This window comes from Andrena cerasifolii, chromosome 2 (genome assembly GCF_050908995.1).
Source record: "Andrena cerasifolii isolate SP2316 chromosome 2, iyAndCera1_principal, whole genome shotgun sequence".
Classification (NCBI taxonomy): Eukaryota; Metazoa; Arthropoda; class Insecta; order Hymenoptera; family Andrenidae; genus Andrena; species Andrena cerasifolii.
The window spans coordinates 11,527,369-11,544,472 of record NC_135119.1 but is presented as its reverse complement, the minus strand read 5'-3'; the positions used below and the strand labels follow the sequence as shown (position 1 = coordinate 11,544,472).

The 17,104-nt window shown below is 45.0% G+C and overlaps 1 protein-coding gene across 7 annotated transcripts in view; it reads right to left on the bottom strand.

The window, feature by feature from the left end:
• LOC143366420 (uncharacterized) overlaps positions 1-17,104 on the bottom strand; it is a 370,747-nt gene that overhangs the window by 350,545 nt on the left and 3,098 nt on the right. The gene's annotated exons all lie outside the window — the stretch shown is intronic.

Genomic DNA, 17,104 nt, shown 5'->3' with positions numbered 1-17,104 from the left:
ACAAAGTAGGCATGTGAAAACTATTTCTTCACTACTGCAGCCTTCGTGGGCACACCATGCCCAGCATAACACTTTATACGTACACTTAAGGGATCAGTTCACTGTTAAGTCGTGAAAATATGTCATTTTTTAGGATTTATTTTTTAGTAAACGGAATGTCCAACGTAAATAATGTTTCGTTTACTTATTAATACACTTATTAGCAGTATAAAAAAATCTATTTTAAATTTTTAACAGTTTTTTTTAAATATACATATACTTAAATATGTCAATGTTTATTTGTTTATTTCTTTTATTTTATTTTCTTCATTCCTACTATTATTATCCTTTTTTTCGTGAAAACATGTTATCCCTTTTTTCCGTTGAGAAATTGTTTGAGTCCCCAAAATATTTCTTACATCTGAGGCCTTTTATAGAGAAGCACGGCCCTGCTTATGGCAATGGTATTAGAATTCTATCGAAGGCTCCCTTAATTTCGTGAGTCGAGACAGAGCGCCGTGCAAGTAATTCATACAGAAAGAGTAACGGGTCATTTAGGGGTTATTAGTTCCGCCTCGAAAGCGGAGAAACACGAAAGTAGGGAACGAGCGAAGGCGCAAGGCAGTGAAGCGTGCGTCTCCCGGTTCCCTCATGTGTTTCCCTTAAACATCCCCCCATGGATTCGTCCCGAGAGGAAACTACACTCGTAAGGTCGTCGCCTCTGCGAAGTACGTACACTCCATGTTCCCTTCGTACGAAAGGGACGAAACTGTTGGAGCTCATTTGTCGTGTAATATTTATGGAAGTGTTCATGGAGCATATCCTTTGGGTGAAGAGGAGCACAAATATCGTTGACTTCAAGCGGCCCTAGTTTGTGTGCTCAGAAAATGGAATCGTAAGCTTTTAAGTAGTTTAAAAGGTAATGGATGTGAAGGGAAGTATGCCTACTTACCTTACTACTACCCTACCGCTTGCAATTAGGCATTTAAATAGTAAACTAATAGAATTATTAATTTTGAAACTATGAACGGCTAATTAACTATTATTTATTATTATTCGCTCTAATTAGCATTTATCCCGCGACATTGCCGACAGTGCGGCAAAGGTTATATTATTATTTCGTTCCAAGGAAGTATTTGTCATCGCGTTTCTCCTAACGCCGCGTTACCCAGCCAACCGCGCTTTTCGCCCTTTCGAATTTGCCGAGCCGTGCTTCGTTATCCGAAATAAATTTCTACGTACAAAATTTTCCTGCAACTGCACCCTGCCAGCCAAGTTCCCTCCGGGGTTGTCGTTTCTTTTCGCCATCGCCATTCCACGGAATTTCGCGGGTGGCGCTCGCTTGACGCATTAACGTTGCAAGAAAAATCAAAACACCCCTCCCTGTTCCGTGAATGCATTTGTCCCCGCGTTCGCACCGTGCCACGCTTGTAACTTCTCATGCAGCTGCATTCCCCTTAAAAATGTCTCTTTCGCGAAAGCAGAGTACGGAGGTGTTTCAAGAATACTGGCTTCGCAGAGGAGAAGGAATTAAGCGAAACAGGAACGACGGATTAACTTATTCAACAAATTAACAGCAACAGCTTTATTCTCAAATAAAAATGCAACTTCGCCCGAAGAAATTTAGGCTAAAACTTGAAACGGTACCAGGAACAAGTTGGGCTCTAAGAATTCCAGCAGAGACGCGATATGAATCGCACAAATTATGTGCAATCCGAATGAATTGCTGCTTCCAATGAACAAGACCGAAGCTCGAAGGAAGGAGAAACTTAGCCACAACGGCTCGTTAAGATGCCAAGGCATTAGCTCGAACGCGAGGCAGCGGGTTCGGTCGAGGAGTACCCAGATTTCTCGCTCGTGCTTTTGTTTCCTCCAAACAAAAAAAAATAGGCGAATTCGTGGTTTCGCCGACGTTACGTTAAATCGCGCGTCCCCGCGGCGCGCCGCAGCGGGGCTGGAATCCGCGAATCGCGCCAACAAGGCGGAGGCGTTATGCTCCGACTAATCTACTAATTGGAGGGTGGCCACGGAGGCACGGGGGTTACGGAGCAAATTGGGCTAATACAGAAGCAAACAGCATGACGCCTATAAATACGCGGCATCGCGGGAGCACCTTCGACCATCGCGCAAAAGAGAAGCGCCGCGTACTCACGAACACATGGTCCCTGCATCGACCGAACGCGACTGCACTTGCAGTCCAGTCCACACAACAAATCGATACGTCAAAAAACAATACCCCTTTCACTGCCACCACTCCACAGTACCGAACGTTCCTACGTCTACCTTTGCCAAAGCAGCAGCTCATTTACTGAAACAATAATAATTCCTGTCTAAAACAGAAGCGAAAGTGTTTCACTGCGGGGTCGCTAATAGGTGCTATGAAAATCCTATTAGCGTTGAAACAGGGACAACGGAAGCCACTTCCCTCGACCCCTTAATCGTCGGCGTCCCCAAATCTAGTTAAGACGTAATGCGAATTCTCGTTCCAGAGACATTCCAGGAGTAAAGGCTCGGCCCGTCGCCGTGTGAACAGAGCTTAACGCGCAAAGGCGGTTCAAGTGTACGAGGGTGAAGAGGAGGAGCCTGCTACTTCTCACCCTCCAGATACGGGTAGCGCACCGCGTTCCTATAATAAGTCCTTAACGACCTTTCTAAATGCAGTCGGTACCTTCGCCACCGCTACCCACTGTGTGACAAGAGCATCCATTAGACAGGGGTTACGTGGCTCGTAGCGTCGGGGGCGAAGAGGTCGATGAAGGGAGGCCTCTAACCATGAAACGACAGACACGACCACCACTCTTTTCTTTTTTACCTCACCAGCAGCAGGAAGCGTTTCTCTCCACCCCGGGATCCTGCTCCTCTCTGTTTTACTAGTCACTGGCGCGTACGAAGCGGCACGACTGAAATAACGTCACCTCGACTCTCAAACCAGAATCGAGACGTGGATTCGACAGTGCTGAGAAGCCGCTGCGGCGGCACCTTGCGCGTTTATTTCTGGAGTTTCTCGTCTAGCCGCCGATAGCTTCGAAATAGAACCTGCGCTCTAGCGCCTAATGCCTTAGTGGTCTAGGTCACGGGTGTGTGGGATAGCGACCAATAAATTTCAAGATCACCTCGCGAGCTGCTCAACTTTCCCGCCACCGATCCACTGAAAGCTGGACCTAACAGCCGAGGGTACGGTTGAAGCTCACCATGGTTTCGAACAAATAGGAAACTTGGTTACGAGCGAGCAAGAAGTTGATATTCAGCTGCGCGTTCGTCGTCATCGATCCAAGCATTCCAAACCGTTCGCTGTCGCTTTGTCAGAGCACGCGGCACGTGAAACAACCGCGCACGCATTTTCGAGCGGTGCAATAGCCCGGGGTGATGCAATGCACGGCGCAGCTACCGATGTAAAAGTCGAAGAGCCGTGCGCGGGGAGCGTTTACAGGTTGCAGGTGCACCTGTACCGGGGCAATAATTCAACGCATCGAAGCGGCGGCGCGCCGTGCAGCTCGGGAGGCACGAAAGAGCACCGAGGCTCGTGGGGAAATGGAGAAATGATAAATAACATTCGACTGCGGAGCGCCGAAGCTCATCGATGTCAATTATCGAGGAATAAAAGTCCCCGGCCAAGCCCGTGAAACAAAGGGGAGGCAAGAAGGATTCCCAGTCGCCTCTCGGCCGCGGGATTCGCCGTGGCGATAATTCAATTTCTTGCAGAAACGCGCGGCCATCCCTCGCGGGAGGGTACTGCGCCACTGGAGCGCCACGAGAAGCGTAAAGAGCACGCGGGAGCCGCAACTTCGAGCATTCCCTTCAAACTTTCCAGCCGAAATGGAAGCAAGTCGCGAAGAAAACGTGTAAATCGCGAGAGCAAGAGGAAGAATGGGCGCCGCGCGTTGCCAAGGTATCTTTACGATTCCGTGGAATCGTTCCCTTGGACTCGAGGGTACTCGATCCCGGCGCGCCTAGAATAAGCATTGTTATGCACGGGGCTATTGCCGATTATGCTACGAAAATTTGCCGAGAAGTCTCGTGTAATTCAATATCGACCCGCGAGATTTTAAATACCTACTTTGCAATGCCTACTTGGGAACCTAGCATCGGGGAGTGCACTCCCTTTTCCCACTGGCGTTACTGTAAACGTCACATTCGATCGTGGTTCATTGCCTCTTTCTAGTTCCACCGACAACACTGAAAATTCCATTCCTTCGACGGAACAATTAGATACCTACGTACAATGGAAGCAGTACCTCCCCCATCGACGCACACGCGCGCACGGCCACGTGATTCTACAAAACGCGATGCACGCAGAGAGCAGGTACCGTTAAACCTTTTAAGGCGTACTCATGAGTCACTTCGCTTAAATCGTCGTCGCAACGTTACCACCCACCAACAGCGCTGCCCTCTCCGCGTTCACCCTCCTCTATGCGAAACCTACGTCTCTCGGTGATCGATCTACGAGCAGGAAACTCCGCCGATGGCCCGTCGCGAGCGATTAAAGTCGAGCTGGCTCTTTCCACGTGGTATAATTCATCGCCGCGTTTAAAAGAACGACCCCGACACAACGCCTCTTGGCCGGTCGAGCGATTGCGACATGGGGGGAAAGAGAAGGAAAGGACACTGCCAGCTCATTCTTGAACTCCTTCCATTCATCCGTGGAATGTCGCAATCGGCGTCGCGCAAGTTCATTCATAAAAATCACAGTGAAAGACCCGAACAAGGTGATACGAGATAAAAGACGGATGCATAAACCACGCGGTTACTCTGCGATTTCATTTAAGTGCAAAGGAACCGTAGGGGCAAGGCGATTCGATGGTAACGGCGTCGTTTCACGGGGTGAATTCGGTAAAGCAGGATAATAATAATTTCACGTAAATTGGGGTATTATCTCACAGCGGATATAGGCATGTTTGAGCTTTCCCAAGATACAGAGAATGTCTATAAATATCTAAAATCCAGCAACTTCTCTTAGGACACACCTCCACGAGCCAATACGCAGAGACACGTGTAGTGAATTTAAGGGGGTACATGGGTCTTAGACAACTAAAATCAACGGTTGCTTCTGGGCTAGATTGTAGAGCCAGGAATAACTTAAACCATTTGCTCTTTTAGAAGAAGAAGAATGTTTACAAAATATTAAAAATTAATTAATATAAAAGACGTCAAAGTGAGTGCTTTCGCAATGCGCGCCTCCATGTGGTGAACACGATTCCGATTGATTGACTGATCTAAAGACAAATTCGCTGTATATGAGTCCTATCCTTTAACTCAATATCTACAATGTGGAACTCGGTCGAAAAATTGTAATAAAAATTCAGGGAATTATACAACGAATATCAACTTTGAAGGATTTTACTGAAGCAATTCTGTGATAAATGTTGTCTTAAATGATGTTAAAGTAATGCGATCTTAGTGAGCGAGTTCCACATCGCGGAGATAACTGTTTTGTAGGTCCAGTTAAAATTTCAACAAAAAATATCGATCCGTTATTCAGAAACATAGTTTTGAGGGAAACGGATTTAAAGCCTGCCGCGGCGCGTTCACCTGCACTGGCCCTGCCTGGTTTAGAGCCGAATTCTCCAGGGAAAACACAGTACAACTGCTCTATCGCTGAAAAGATAGGGAAAGCACACTAAGTGCAATTTAACATATATTAAAAATTAAGTACCTATATTTTGTTTAAGTACGAGCGCTCGTTAGAGACTGATACCTAGAATATATTGTTATTGAAACGAGGTGCTAATTTGGCTGTGTTTATACCTAGTAAGCATTTATAAAAAAAAACTGTTACCTATTCTTTATGCCAAAATAAACACATTTAAAAAAAAAAACCTGCACTGGCCCGCCCGCCCGTTACTTTTTACGCCGTGACTCTCGCAATTTTTCGAATTTTTCAATGAAATCTTTTTTAAAACACTTCTAAGACTTGTGGCTATCGTAAACAACGGTGAAAACAAATTTCGATTTTTTGACCTCGAAATACCCATGTAACTACCCCCTTACGAAAAAAGCCCGGGGAACAATCGTTCTGAGGGGCCAATTTTTTCCTGAAAAATGAAGAGATAGTTTACTAAAAACGAGCTAAGTGTAGTAGTTCAGAAAACAGAAATACAGTGTTTGGATAAAATCATAAATTTTTTTTTGAAGATGGCACCGTGGGGTCTGCTGGGCAGGGACCCAGGCGGCAATTTCTCATCGGCCGCCCGTTAAATCCGCCAGTGCGTGTAACTCCGTAAAAGATTCGGATAGGATAAAATTATTACTTCCCCATGTTCGATCCACCCCTGATACGCTCGTTAGCCACGAAGCACCGTGCACGAGCACTCGGAAGTTTTAAAAATATGCACGAATATACTCGAAGCGTACGAGAGGTCGCCTCGAAGCTCGAGCCTCGGCGACCGTCGCTGTAATCGAGCAGAAACGGAAGCTCGAAACCAGACCGCCTTCTCCGGCCTCGAAGAACACGAGAACTCGATCTATATCCGTGGGTTTCCGTGCGAGAGCGTGCACCCTTGCGCGGAACTTCGCACGCGACCCTGTTCGTGATTCCAGCCTCGTGTTATCGGCTAAACGGAGGGACCGACTGTACACACTGACCTTTGATACGACCCGCGATTCGAGGCAAACACCGAGGAAAGGTGAAAAGAGCAGGGGGGGATAAGTTCATCCGCGTCCGAAGTCGGCACGGAATAATACCATCGGCGGCCGTTTAACCGCGGCGCGGCGTCGCTAGGCGAAAATGCAAATACCGACGGCGCGGAGGCTGAGGAGAACGGCGGATCCCGTTCCACTTGGACGAAACCGGCGCAGAATCCTCGTAAACTATGTTTGGAGCTTGTGCATCGCCGCTCGGCAAACAACGGCCCGCTGTTAGAGAACTGTAAACGCATCTACGGGGATATACGAGCCTCGAAACCGTGCCACGAAGAAGGTGGCACCGCTGCTTCTTTCACGATCGAGTTTCCAGTCCAACGAAATATCGCATGCGTAGGAGCTTTCGACTGTGAGGCGTGGGTCAAATATCGGCTACTATTTCGAGCATGAATGCTAGTAATATTACTCTAGTGCCCGCGGTGGGGAGCATAGCGACTAAAAACAACAAAAGCTTAGTTAAGGGTGACTTCCCATTAAATCACTCCGAACATAGGTCATTTTTAGGATTTTATTTAAAAAAAAAAGTAAAAGTCATCGTGTTAAAAAAAACTTTTTAGGCTGTATTTGTATATCATTGAACATAATAAATTTTGTTTGCATATTTTATCTAATACTGCTGTCTGTTGGTGGCTGTGACTGTTCTGGAGAAAAAAGTTCTGCGTTTATAAGATTGTTCATTGCGTCATCTATCGTTTCATGTTTTGGCAGACGTATGAACCAGGAACTTAAATAAAACGTAACTTAACGCACGAAAATGTTTATACAAAGAAGAAGATTGGCCGAAAAGCTATGATCCTAGGTGATTCCATGAGAATCTTATAAGCTTTAAGAATTTTCTTGGTTTGTTGATTTCCGATAATTCTACAAGGCGTTATAAATTCCGCAGAGTTTTTTGTATTACCAGGACAGTTACAACCACTAAAAGACAGCACTATTAGATAAAATATAAAAAAATTATTATTTTCAATGATAGATATACAAATACAACCTATAAAGTTTTTGAACATTATGAAGTTTACTTTTTATTAAATAAAATCCCAAAGTTGCCCTACTTTTGGAGTGATTCGATGGGAGAGTACCCTTACGAGGAAAAGCAGAAGGCATCGCAACAAGCAGATAGGGCACGCACCCTGAAAACGACGCTGCAGTATATACATTACGTTAATAAGGTGAATGTAAACAGATTTCTGGAGTCTCGATTTCTAATACAATATGGAATCTTATACTTAATGGTGCAGGAATCAAATGATGCGGAATACGAACGGGTGGTGAGTCGAAAATGCTGCTCCATTTTTTTACCACTCCGATTAAAATCACTTAAATCACTTCTAGAGTCGTTCGCTATATCACACGCTATTGGGAAATACTGTGAGAGCCCCATCTACTAAAGTAAGCTCCGTAATTGGGTCAAATGCGATACAGGAGTGGTGTCACACAAATATTAAAATAGTGCAATAACGTTTTTGTCATTAAATAGGCTGTTAATTTTTACAAAATCGATGATCAAACAGTCGAAATTCCCAAATACTGCCAATTACATGTGACAGCTCACCCGATTAGACTGCTTTAATTTTCGCCACCAGATTGCGTAGCGGAAATAAAAAAATGCCAATTTCAACGTTGCAACATCGCTGCGAATAATCGAACACGATGATCCCCCACCATTAATTATCGAACGTATAACGATACAGTTGGAAAGAATCGGCGTGTCCTCGAGGTCTAACGATCTCCCTGCCGAGGTAATTAATCTAACGATACGAATCTCTCTCCCCCTTCCCTCTGGACGCGCCTTTTTTTTCGTACGGACAAACGCTAATTAGAAGCGATATATTATCCGCGGCCGCTTATCAGCCGAGGAACTTGAATAATTCAAGGCATGATTACCGCCAAGGTGAGCCGGTCGTAAGGTCATTCTTCGCGGCGGTGCCCGCTGACTCTTGCAATTAAATTTATCCACTAACAGAGAGGAAGAGAGGGAGGATCGGTTTGGCAGGCGAAAAGCGTTTCCACCGGCGGAATTTGTTTGTTATCGCTGCGTCATGGGCGAGAAGCTCGCGACCAGGACGGAGCAACGTGTGCACGGTTCAAACATCCTTCGGTTCGCGTCTATCACCCTTCTGTAAGGTATCTACTTCCTATCAACTTACTTGCATGTGTTCTACGTTGGAAACTTAGCACAACTAGCTGGCGGAATTTCGTGTTCCTCGGTGGACACGAATCGGTGCAACCGCTGCCGAGCTTTCGCTATTTTTACTCGGTGCATGTATACGAGACTTTACACCGCACGATATAGGTCCGCGAAACTTACAACTTGTCGGCTGACCAAACTTCTGTTACATAGGGTAGATGTGCCAATTAATGCCGGTGTCCCTATTGCTACCACTTTATTTATTTTACTTAATAAAAACGTAACGTGTAGAATAATGTGCAATAATAATAATAATAATAATAATAATAATAATAATAACAACAAGAAGAAGAAGAAGAAGAAGATGAAGAAGAAGAAGCAGAAGAAGAAGAAGAAGAAGAAGAAGAAGAAGAAGAAAAAGAAAAAGAAAAAGAAAAAAAAGAAAAAGAAGAAGATGATGAAGAAGTAGAAGAAGAAGAAGAAGAAGAAGAAGAAGAAGAAGAAGAAGAAGAAGAAGAAGATGAAGAAGAAGAACAGTCCCAATTTAATAATACTTCTTTTTGTACTCTATTCTCTTTACGTTACTTTTTTTTTAAATAAAATAATTGGGACATCTACCCTTCTGAATAACACGATATTTTTCCCTAACTATCAGGTATAGGTTGCTACAGCCTTCCATTCGCGTATAAAATTCGTCAAAAGATTTAACCATAGAACTCTAATCCCTTGTATCCTCCGCTACAGCATCAAATTTTTACCCAAATATATTTCATCTGCTACAATAGAATGTTGCGCATGTTCGAAAGCCACTATTGAAAGCTCCCAAGTAGACGAAGGTGCTGTAAGTCTCTTTGAAGACATGGAAGGATCGATCGACGATAACCACAGAACGAAACTCTAAAGTTAGATCGTCTCTGCATAATTTCTCTCCAACGTGCGTTCGCAGCACCGAGCGGGGGGGCTTGCCAGCAAAAAAGAAATTCCGTTGACGTAACAACGGTTTACACCCTAGCCGACCGCGTATCCCGCTGCATAAATTTCGAGAAATATTTAAAAGCCTGTTATTTCAGAGCGCCTCTACCTTTGTTCCTCTTCGACAGAACAGCTCGGTGTTACGCAAATCCCGATTGCCAACTTGGCTCGCTGGAATAAATTACACCTCGACTTACTGTCTCCTAGAAGGAAATACCCACAAACAAAGATCAGACGGTTCATTTCGACGAATAAAAAGCAGAAACCAGACTCCCAGACACTTTCCCATCATCGATTACTCCCCGCTTTCGTCGAAAACCTAGCTCGACCCAGTTTCTAGAATCTGCACGGCAAGAAACGGAGAAGCAAGTCCTTGCGACGAATTCGCCTCTCGTGTGACCTGAATTTCTTGCGGATATGCATACACTCGGCCACTCGAGGGGGTACCATCGTCGTCAAGACGACGTGCTGATCCGTGCGTATCAAAGGATCGAACCCGAAGGCTTTCCTGCGGGCAGACAATGCCTACGACATGCCCGAGCAATCGCGCGGAGTGTGCGGCGCATTTCCACCGGCAAAAACATTCAACGGCAGAGCTGAGAAACTCGGTCGGAATTTAGCGGTTCTATACGGGCGGATTTCTTGCCCCGTCCCGACGGCTTCTAATTGACGCTGCAGAAAGGAGCCGTCCAGATTCGCCGGCGGAATTTCACCTGGCCATCGTTACGTACGAGCACAATGAAATTCTGGGGAAGGTAGCAGAGTTCCGCCGAGAATGGATGGAGGACCGCTGGTTTTGTTTCGGTGCCTTTTCCCACAGCGTTCAACGTTTCAGCTTTCGAGCACGGCGGATATACCTTCTGCTTCTCCGTATCTACCAATTAACGTAATTAACTCGATTCTCACCGTTGCATTTGCATTCCTTCTGTTTATAATAACACACGTCCGTGCCGCCTTTCGAATCCCTCGACTTTTCTTCCCCGCGTTCCTGTATTCTGATAATTCCACCTCTCCGCACCCCACTGCCTGCCAAGATAGCTGCATTCTAGACACGATATCGATCCCTCCGTATAGATTACTATAGATGATGCATCCCATTCTCGACTGATCTTATTCCATTCGCGGAGAGGCAACGTCATGTCGGTGAACCCGAGTGCAACGGAACCCGATTACGATCCTTCCTTATTTTCTCTGGCGCGTGACGCCATATTCTCTTTTTCATGCCATTCGCAATCTCTCTACAGTGTGTCCCTTCCTTTTCCTCTGCTATTCCCCCCCTTTTCCCGTCGAGAGGCTGGATACGCGGAAACGGGAGAGGATCGCCGGCTGATCGAGCTGCACGCTTCTCTCGCGCGACAGATATAATTGCGAACGAGATTACGCCCTCGTGCAAATCCCATTCAACGCTTCCACGCTGCTCATCGTTTCGTGCCGTTCCGCGCGGCGAGGAGACGCTCGCCGAGCAAAAAGGAACGGCTTTTATCGAATAACGACCCGCCGGCCGGGTCCGGACTCCGAGGACTACTCTCGTCGTCTAATTGCACATTATTTCGCGGAGGATATCGGGAAATATTTTGCTCGGCTATTCGCTGACGTGGCGAGACCTAGGGATACATATCCGGACCCGGTACCTGCTGATTTCAACCTGAAGATTTGCCGCGGCGAGTGTTTATTGGATTGTGAACATTTCTGGAGCCGATAGTGGAGAATCTTTTCTCTCTCGTTCCTCGAGTAGAAGCCTTTCGATATTTCAAGAGATCGAAGCACGCCAGGTATAAATGAAAGATATTTCAAGCATCGCGTAAGATGATCTCTATCGTGAAAGCAGATTCAGTAGATTTACGAGATTAATATAACATCGTCGAAAATTAAAATTCCAAACTAATTACAGGATCTTTGCGTCGCAATTTTACTTTCAATTTCATGATAACGATCGCATCAACATTTCCCTTACAGAATTAAAGTAAAATTACTTCCTCTTAAAGTATCTGAAACATTAAAGTACCGCAGGGGGCGGGAGACGGACGGTCCACCCGCTGAGTTCGAAAGTCCCTAGGCAGGCGCCATCTGCCGAAGCTAAAAGTCCCTAAACGCGTGTCACCTGTGCGCGCAAAGTCCCTAGGATTCAGGCAAACAACCCACGCTCGCAGCAAAGTCCTTAGTATCGACGCAAAATTGCTTTGCGAGCGGAAGGAAAAGTTTCTAAAATCTTCCGACTTAAGACCACCATGGAAATCGCGAGACCGTCCGTAGACGTCGATGGACCAAAGAGGAGATATAATAAGAGGCGTCACTCAGCAAGGACAGACATAAACTAGGGAAATCACTAGACAACCAATTTAAATGCCCATTCGGCAATGATCGGTAAACCACGGTAAACTTCGGCAATAATCAGCAAATTGCGGTAAGGTATATTTAGTCGATTTGAATATTCCGCTCGAATAGACAACCAATTTAAATGCCAACTTCAAGTAAGGACTTCAAAGGTTCCGCCCGAATTGACGCCTCTTATTATATCTCCTCTTTGGACGGACTTCCATGGAAGTCGCAATTTGGAAGATTCTAGGAACTTTTCCTTCGACGCGCAAATCGATTTTGCGTCGACAGTTCGGCGCTAGGGATTTTGCTTTCAGTGTAGGGAATTTTCTTAAATCCTAGGGACTTTGCGTGCGCGGGGCCGCTGATCTAGAGACTTTTGCTTTGGCGGGTGGCACCACCTGCCTAGGAACTCCCACCCCCGCGGCTGCGATTACCCGTCACCAATGCGCCAGAATCGGAATAGGATGCACTACCCATTAATTCTTTAATAAAGATGCACAGAGAAATTTGAAAACGAAGGAGAGCCGACGTTCTATGAAGAAAACTTTCTGTTCCAATATAGCCGGCGAGAGTTAATGAAATCTGGACTCGTCGACGGAGTTGCATGACGAAGAAGATAAAGGCCGAAGTATTTGCGCGAGATAAGTAAACAAGTTCAGCGAATCTGGCGCAGAATTGCATTGTCTTCGAAGCGACCACGATCCGACGATTCTCCTCAACATTTCTTTCAACGCTCCTCGTAACTGTATCGTACGTTACACGACTCACTTCCTGCGGCTGAATTCCCTAACGAACTAGTTTTCAGCCGCGTTTGCATTTCAAGCGCATCGCGCGCATTTCTCGGGCCAGGCGCACGGAATTGCGCGCACCAGTTAGCATTTTGACCAAACACAGGTTTCGTCCCGAAACACCGTTACGAAATTACTCGGGCGCGACCATTTATATCGAACGAAATCGGTAATTAAGTCGAGGAAACGAAGCTGACTTTGATAATTCACCGCCTAAGCCTAAGATCTTCCAGCTGATGCCGGTCCCCGAGATGCGAAAAATCTGCTAGTTCGTTCTCTACGAAAGCTAATCAGCAGTTATCAAGCTGCTGCGCCAATTAGATCGCCTCAAGCATTTAATACGAAAAACATAAAACGCTGGAAATACGATGAGTTCGATAATGAAAGAAACTAATTTCACCGATATTTAGCTGCTCCTACCAAACATCATCTAAAACGGAGCAAGGTATGGCAAGAAAGTGCTGCTCAGTTACTAAGTAATTCTCTCAACTGAGAAATTCGAGAAGCTAGAACAGGTATTCCCAAAGGTGTAGAAAAACTATCGAATCATTAGTTCAACCTAAAATTCTCTGCTGAAAGCCACGAACCCCAGACTGTTCTATTTGCATCCACAAATGAATGTACCTATCTGTCAAACTAAGTTTAATTAAAACACTGCTCTTATAAGGGTCCAAAGCTCCATCAGGTTTCCACTTCAGAAGGGTTGAAGTAGCCAAGGACATTTCACTGTCAACCTGGTTCCACCGAGCAACCGCGTTAGTAGCCTCTACCTAAGTTCAACGACCGCAACGTGATTCAGGATCGCGAACGTAGAATGAAACGAACATGAAAGTACAACTTGTACCATCGTTCATCCTAGCGGGGTACAATGTCTCCCGACCTTCAACTTGTCAACAAGACCGCTCGATCGCGGGCTCGCCACCTTCGCCGATCTCGCGGGCTAAGTCTCGTTTTAATTACCCTCCAGAACAGACCCTCGATGTTTCGGCCTTCAACCCATGGACAACGCGTACACCCGAGATCGGCCGGTTATGAGCTAGCGCTTTTCAACGACCTCGCGTGATAGGTCGTCGATCACGTTGCCCGAACTCGTTTCGAAAACTGCCCCTCATCCTGCTAAATTAAAGCACGCCGCATTCCCCGGTGAAAACGAACGTGACCTTCGAATATCCTCGATGGCAACGATTTCTTTCCTACCGTGGCTGGTTCCGTGCCTCCATCCACCAGGATTGTTAACTGTCAAGACGGCTCGTCCACGCGGTAACTGTTCCCCGTTTCGTTTTCGCTTGACCAGCCTAATGAGAATTAATTAAAGGGAGGACGGCGCAGCAGGTGTTACGATAATTCGTTGAAATTAGCCCGACTAAACATTACCATGCAAAGTTATGCAGCGGGACCGAGCGCAATCGCCTTGGTCGCACACAACCGCGGAACGCTCCGCGCCCGAGCGTTATTTACGTAAATGCAATTATGTCACGCTGATCCACCGACCGTGTCGCCCAGTGTTATCCTAATTCACGATGCCGGGAGCGTATTCGAATATTTGCGCGGATTACAGCGTTGATAATAATACGGGCACAGTGGCTGGATTTCGCTGAAACGAAGGCGCGTGGCATTCGACATTTGTATTTCGACGGGTGAATATTGTAATAACTTAGTATTTGCGTCGCGCGCGCTGCTTGATACATAATCGCTAGAACTTTCTACAAATAAACTGCAGGAGTTAACGCAGGGGCGGATTTGGGTGTAGGCTAAGTAGGCTGCAGCGTAAGGCGGTAAATTTTGGGGAGCGACAAATTTTAGGCGAAAGAAATTGGAAAAGGTTTAAACACAGAAGCTTGCGACAACTTTAAAAACAATTCACTTCGTATTAGCGATAACTCAGATGTGAGTTGGCATGTTGAATTAATGATGAATTATCTCAACTTTTTTAAATTAAAATATTTGATAATATTTCATGGATAGGGCGGTAGATGCTTGTTAGCCCAGAGGCGCCAAAATTCCAAATCCATCTCTGTCGGGTTGTATAGCCTGTGGTTTGTTTCGCGAAGTTTTGCCATATCTCCATGAATTATTATTGTATATGGCTGAAATTTTTTTACAACTCAGTGAAATATTAATAAATACGTGCGGATAATGCTCATCGGTGAAAACTGTGTAGTTTTTTTGTGCATCGTCCCTAAGCAAAAGGTAAAAAATTGGCCTTCTAGACGAGAATACCCCCTTAATCAATCTTTCTGAAACTTTCAGGATATTGTGTCGTCAGATTAAGGTAAGTAAACGAATGTTTTCTATCGCAAAAGAATGATAAATAACAAAGTTATAAGATAACTTAGCGTCTGCAGAATTCATATGAAACCAAAACTTAAAAAAAGTTGTAACAAAAATTATATTTGTAAGTTAACCCTTAACTGGTATACTGTTTTTGGCAAACGTGACTGGTATACCGGGGTCGTGGCAGACCCCAAATAAAAAAGGACATAGAAATTTGTGAAGTCGACACTAGAGCAACCACTATGAATATTTTCTTCTTAGGTAATGTAGAAAATAATATAAGCGTGGAAAGTTAAACTGTTATTATAAAATTAATTAGAAATTCAGTTTACCAACTTAGACAACCGAAAATTGTACATCGAACTTTGGGTGCTTGGGGTCATGAGCGACCCCAGGATACCAGTTAAGGGTTGAAAGATTAAAAATTTAACAAATGGCGGCCCCTCGAAAAGAAGTTCACTTTTACCAATGAAATGTTGCCTTAAATGTGCAAAGATACTAATCATTTAAATAATGTCATTACACCAATAGCTGGTTTCAATGAAGAAAATGTTGACAAACATTCATACACAAGGCCAAGTCGATCGGTTGAATATGTTTTTAGTTACATTGCCCGCGAATTGCAAAGCCTGCACCACCTGCTACTTCGTAGCAAACCGGCTACAGCCGCTTTAATTTTTCGAATTTCCCTCTGCGACCTTGTAGGCATATTTTCGTGACGTTCGACTACTGATTGATGAAAAAAAATCGATTCTGTCGACCCGCTACACTAGTGACTTTCATCTTTTAAAGGGACAGATGCAAGGGACAGCAATCCGACGTCCCTTTTCGATTTTCCTCCCCGCCCATTCCAATAAATCTCTCCCATGGTCGAAATAATATTTTCGGGGTCCCGGGACGAGGTGGCCGCTCGAGGAAACGGCGACCTTTACGAAGGTCCTGCGAGGGGGCGACGCGTTCACTTCTGAAGCAATCTTCCGACAAATACGAAATCAGAAGGCGGAGGCAGGTGTATTTGCTCTTGGCCCTGCAGCTGATCCTCTCGACTAACGACATCTCAAATAGAGAGCTACGGTTACCCTCGAGATCCCACGAAACAGGATACAACCGTTTCGAAAGGGGAAAGAAGTCGCTGGACAAATATGACGAAACGTCGAGATTCTTTGATCCGCCGTGCACGCGTCCCCGCGCCGACTCCTATCCGATGATTTTTCCACCTTTTCGACAACTTGGATCGCAGTGCACGCCGGCCCGTTTATTTGCGCCGCGCCGCTCGTTCTGTAACGCTGCCTCTCGTTACAGCCACATTACTCTATTGTTCCATTGTTCTATTGTTCTAGTTACGGCGCTGTTGTAAATAACGCCGCAACAAATTTCTTCGTACGGTGCAATATTGGCAGGAATTTAGCAACGCGGTCGCGTTACAGCTCGCTATTTACTATTATAAAACTCATTGCTTACGTAAAGATCACTATTGCCGCCGCGTAGGCTAAGTAAGTATCTCCGCATCGTCTATCGGATTTTTTTTTCAATTTTGGGAGTATACGAGCGGCAACTGTTTAAGATTCAAACGTGAAATATGCGTTTTGTAATTTATTGTTTAACGGGTTGTACGTGGTTACAATACTGCCCTCCTTAGTTAAACTGTACTATCTAGCATTTTTTTTCATTTTTTGAGATATGTTGAAATACTTGAAGTTCCACGCGCCTTTTACCTTTTAATTAAAGTTAGAAAACTCTACGTGCTTCGTAAAGATTTATAAATAGTATAACGTATTTAACCTAACTTCTTTCCAAATGGTTATAATATCCTATCTAAAACAATTAATCAGTTGGTACGGTAATAATACATCACCTACCAGTACACCTATTACAAAAAATTATATTAGGCTGTTACGAAATAATGACAACATGTTTTAATTTGATTGAAGGAAAATAGGGACGGTACAAAGTAAATGATAAAACTTCAGTTTTCTCGGTTCTTTCAAAATGTTAGATAGGACGT